Source organism: Hevea brasiliensis, chromosome 8 (assembly GCF_030052815.1).
Source record: "Hevea brasiliensis isolate MT/VB/25A 57/8 chromosome 8, ASM3005281v1, whole genome shotgun sequence".
Lineage (NCBI taxonomy): Eukaryota > Viridiplantae > Streptophyta > Magnoliopsida > Malpighiales > Euphorbiaceae > Hevea > Hevea brasiliensis.
Genome location: NC_079500.1, coordinates 32,223,184 through 32,229,239, shown reverse-complemented (window position 1 = coordinate 32,229,239; position 6,056 = coordinate 32,223,184).

The following is a 6,056-nucleotide window of genomic DNA, read 5'->3' as shown; positions in this document are numbered from 1 at the left end:
ATTAGGGTTTAGAGACCAAAAATGTGAGAAACTTGTAAATGATGTTTTGGACCTAATTTGAAGTGAGAAATGATCATTTGTGACCAAATGAAGTGTGTAGGAATGGTTGGAGTTAAGGCCAAATTCGGATTGAGTGTGGTCATGCTGCTGGCAACATGAACAAGTCAACTTTGAAGGACCAAAAATGAAAATTTACAAGTCCAACTGGTATAAAACCAATTGGGAATGAAAATAGACACTAAATGACACAATTTTTATTTAGGAAGCATGCCCAAAAAGTGACCAAAACCTAGTGAAAAAATTAACCAAACTTGAAAAATCACAGTCTGCCTCTGTACAAACTGACCAAATGAACAGTGTTTGTTCATTTGGCCATAACTTGAGCTAGGCAGGTCTAAATGACCTGAAATTTTACTAGTAGACAGTTGAGATATAGATCTAAAACTTTCATGAACAATGAAAACCCAAATTATGCCATTAACTAAGTCATTTGGCCACCCAAAATTGGCAACCTAAAACTGCTAGAACCAAAATTTACCCAGAAAACTGGGTTGAATCCAATCCGGCAGCCATGGTTCAAATGGCTATAACTTGGGCTACAAAACTCCAATTTGAGTGATTCAAAAAGGAGAATAAACTTAAGACAATAGGGAACATTTTCTATGAAGGAAGTTTTGCCAAATTCTAACAGAAAAAATGACCAATGGAATAGTGTAACCTTAGACACCAAAACTGAAAATTATCAAATTTGCTTAAAAGACTTAGAATTTGAATAAACAACCAAAATCAACAAATTTAGTGACCAAAATGTGGTATGTGGGTGAAGTTGGAATTCCCATAACTATTAAGCCTTAGAAAGTCAACAATTTGACTTGAATAGTGTAGTGAATAGTAACCCCAAAACACAAAATTTCAAGAACATCGAGTTTAGCACGTTAGAGCTAGGTAAAAGTGAAGTTAAATTTATTTTTGGATTTATGCTAAGTTATAGTACTGAAACACTGTAAAATTATGTGTTCCAGTTGAAAAGAATACCGGGAAAGAACCCGAGTAACCGAGTCAAGGCCAAGAGGCGACTCGCTTGAGGTTTGTGCACAACATCACTATGCTTTAAAATTCATTGATAAAGTGAATGAAATATGTATTTTACTTTTGCTTTGAATTGTTGAAAGTTTATTTATGATATTATTTATGGTTTTTTTTATTTAAATTGTGAAAATTATTGTGTATATTTGAAATAGCAATGTTTAGCAAATTATTAAGATAAGTTTTGAAACCACTGTGTCATGACCATATATTTAACACCTCACTAGCATGACTAGTGGGGTAATTAGTTTCGAATTTTGATTCCTTCTCTAGAGAAGTGTTAAGGTGTGCCAGTAGAAGAGGATGTGAATGGATATCCATATATTTGAGCTAGCTAGCCTTGTGATGTGATTTCTCTTTAGCCTCTGGCTATTGAGATTCTATTTGTTTCGAATGGCATGATCTAACTGTGGGTTTTATGAAATGTGATTTGATACTTCAAAATGAAATTATTTGCGATTAAAATCTCATAATGCATGATTTGTATTTAATTCTCATGTTCAGTCAAAATTTTGAATAAATGTGATTTAAGTTTTGCATAAAGATTATTTTAGTATGTTGTGCACCACTGAGTCCTAGTACTCAACGATAGCTTTTATTGCTGTCGCAGATATAGAGACTAGAGGAGCAGCAGACTGAGTTGCTGAGGATTAAGGATTTATCAGCTTGAAGTTGTCGGGTATAATTTATACCCTGACTGTAAATATTTCTTTTGATGTATGTATTGCACATAAATGTATAGACATGTAAATTCGGCCTTGAGCAGCTTGTATAAAGCTTCTGTAAAGTTTGTAATAAATCTTAGTTGAATTTCTCTTAATGTAAATTTTATAAGAATGTATATAAATTGTTTTGTCCTTAATGAATTATGAATGAAACAATTTTATTTATTTTGAATTGAATGAAATTTTTTATTAGCATTTGATGATTGTTGGATATTGAAAATGGTGGATTTGATTTTTTTTTTTGGAAATTGATAAATGAGTTGAAATTGATTGAGATTGATTGTGAAATTGAAGTAGTAGTTGAGAAAATTTATATTGGAAGTGCTTTTTACAGGTATTTGAAGAACTGTTTTCTCAAAATACAGACGGAACTCTGGCAAAATTTTTATAAAATTTGCTCAAAAATAAAATGGACAAAAAATATTAACTAGTTTTAATTTTAATTAAATGTTTTAAATACCTATTAGAAAATGCTCACCACTTAACAAAAGTAAGAAAATTGTTTTAAAATCCCTTGTAAGGTACTTAATGAGTTATCGGTAGGTGAAGTGCGGTAGTTTATTAGGTATTCTACGGGATCATGTTATGCCTTACAGAGGAGTAAGGTGTGACAATATAAAACAATATCATGAATCTCTTTGTCCTTTTTGTGAGCATAAATTACAATACAATAAACAGTGCCTCTACCTGAGTCTACCTCAAATTAGGTCATCACAATATCCAATAATTTTTATGCTCATCACAATTCAAAACATAAGTTTGCATTTTTCCATGCAAATTGCCCATCACAATTCAAAACATCTTCTGTCACAATTTTCCAAAACATAATTTATTCAATCCACAACAATGCTTAATACTTATTGAAATACCATATCACAAAGCTAAATTCATACATATTATAATCATTTCAATAATCATTGAATTAAATTCAATACTTGGTAAATATAATACATAAGGAAAATAACTTTATTTAATCATATAAAATATTTAGAACAAAATCAATTAAAAACTAGTTGTGCACAAACCTCTGAAGAGTAACTTCTTAGCCCTGACTCAGTATTTTCTTCCCCTTCCCTGAGTCTTTGCTAACTGAAACACACAATTTGAAGTGTTTCAGTACTCATTTAAACTGTTTCTAGCAATAAGGTTAAATAATTAATTTATTTAATTCTATTATTTTCCTTAGTCAACCTATAATGTTGACCCTTGATGCACTCTAGGTGAATTAGGTTTAATGTTACCAATATGTCACATTTCACATTTCAATATGCTACCAATATAGTGCAATTTACCATTTTTACAAGTTGGCATTTATTGCCAAATTATTTCAAGCATCATTGTATGTAAATGTCAAGTTCTCAATTTTTGTGTGCTAGATTGGTCTAACTTAAAGTCCTATTTCTCTTGGTTTTTAGCTTCTGGTCAAACAAGCAAAATTGTAGCCCTATGTCTTATCGCACTCAGGGCAAAATTTCAGGTAATTCTGAGTTGTATAGACCAAGATATGGTCAATTTACTAAAGCTGGACAAATTGCACTAAAATGGCAACTTTAGGTCATTTTTAGGTCATTTCTGGTTCTGGCAATTTTTTATACCCGAATTTGTGCAAGCCTTTTGACTTGCTTATGGTCATTTCTATGTTTTGGTGTCTTCATAAGAGTTGTAGCTCTGTGTCTAATCTATTCATGGTAAAAATTTCAGGTCATTTGGACCTATTTTGAGTGAGTTATGGTCAAAACACTAACTGCTACCCAAATGGTCAATTTTCAGGCTTTCAAGTCACTAATCCTGATTTAGTCATTTTTAAGGTCAGTTTCTAGGCATAATTTTGGCAACATTTCTACATGAAAAGTTGGCCTATTTGGTGTCTAGTTTCACCCCCCATTGGCCTCACACCAATTGGGTTCATAGTTTTGCATTTATGACCTAATTTAGGTGCTGCCAACATACACAACCTGCACAAGACAATTACACTTCCAATTTGACATTCCTCCTCCTCCTCATGACTTCATTATTTATTCATAGCACTTCTACAAATACTAAACACAATTCCAACAAGCATATTGGGCAGAACACTCAAGTGCTCAATGCACACAATACACCATTAATGTTTAACATTTACTTCAACCCAAATTCAATGTACAACAACACATATATCACACATACACTTCCATGGCAATTACACAAACTGCCCACCATTCAACACCATCATATTTCATTGATAAATTTCATAAACTCACACACAAATTCATGATATTTAAGTCTGCCCAACATGGCAGTTTACTAAAGCATCAAAGTCCCACTATTAAACCCTTAATTCAAGCACTAACATACACATACTTGGATATTAACTTACCACAACTTCCATTTGAGTTAATCAACCTTAATTCCCATCCATTAAATATAAGAATAAGTCATTAACCATGCATTTTCATGGCTGCCAAAACTAAGGTTCACCAATACTCAATCCTTTCCTCAATTTTTCTTAGCAATTCAACTTACCCAAAGCTCAACACAAGGATTAGTGAAGGAAAATGGGAAGATTAAGCACTAACCTTTATTTGGAGCTTGCAAAACCTCATCAAAACTTCTTCTTTTTGCTGCCTATGTGTTGCGCAGATGTATAGACTAACTTTAATGAAGAACTCTTGAAGAAACTAGGGCTTGATCATGGAGGATTGGAGCTTCATGCATGAATGGCCATGGAGTTTTATGGGAGAGTATTTTCGGCCATGGATGAAGAATTGAAGGAAATGAAATGAGTTAGTGGAGAAATCTGTCCACTTTAGCCCTTTTATAACTCATTATCTTTAGGTTAATTAATATATATTATGCTCCACTAACCTTAGGTTAATTAGTTTAATAATTCACTTTTAATTATTCCAAATTATACCACTCATTTTTGCTTAATTGTATTTCATGTATAATTTCATTTTTCATGAAATTTTCAAAATTTAATACTATATATTTTTAATAGACATTTAGGTCAAAAGTCAACTCTAAGTGTCAATTGACCAAAATGCCCCTCTTTGGGTCAAATTCGGACTTTTTCGGTGCTACCGATTTACTCTTTGTACCGTTGATTTCTTTAATTTTTGTTTTCCATTTATACTGACTTACTAATTTTTTTCCTTCGACATTTCTAATATCAATTACACCTCAGTAGATCTTTAATTATGTCTCAAAAATATTTTCTCGGGTTCCCTGCAGTCGAGGGCTAGTCAACCGTCATCACCGTAACTTTCCGGTGCGGTCACCCATCGCTACGGGTTCGGCTCGTTTAACTTAGTCACATTTTACCTCTTTTTTTTTTTTTTTAATTTTTCTCATCACATATTTCATTATTTTATGGTTCCTCACTGTCAATTAAGTGTAGTTCCAGATATTTTGACTTTTCGAGATAGACATTAGCTATCGGAATAGTAGGATGTACGGGCTACGAAAATGAGGGTGTTACATAATTGGCAATTACTAATTATTTGTGTTTATAGCTTATCTAGTTGTCTTAAGTGTGGTTCTAATCTCCTTAATTATCCAGATAGACATCGATCACCGGAATAGCAAAATATACCAGGCTATGCAAATAGGGGTGTTACACAGAACCTAATGGAACTTGGACAATTTGCTAGGACAAATCAGTATTCTAAATTTTGAAATTGAACTACATAGCCACTTGACCCCAGAACAACATTTATATCATATCTCCCACTAGAAAACTCCAATTGGGATGAGCCAAACTTTTTTGGAAACCTAAGAAACAAGAATCCAACTTTGATTTAGGAACTTTCCTCAAATTTTGAGTGTAAGAACTCTAAAATGAGAATCAAAGACACTGACCTGAACCTGAAATCCTGAAGGCACAGGGTTCAGGAGTCCAGTCAATTAATTGGCTATAACTCACCCTACATAACCTAAAAAACTGTGATTATTGAACCTATGTGACCCTAAGACATAGGGGAACAACTCATATGAAGGACATTAGGCTTAAATATGACTGTAACATCCCCAAATGACTAGACAAAGTTTGACTCTATAATCTACCTGGTTCTGGAACCATAAAGGGTCAATGGACCAGTCTTAGAAAATTGACCATAACTTAACTTCTAAAACTCCAAATTGAGTGATTTAAAAAGAGAAATCAAAGTTTAAACATAGAGGAGCAATTTCCATGAAGGAAGTGTGGTCAAACAGACCCTACATCTTAGCCAAATTGCTAGGGAAAGATAGGGGACAGAATCTGGACCT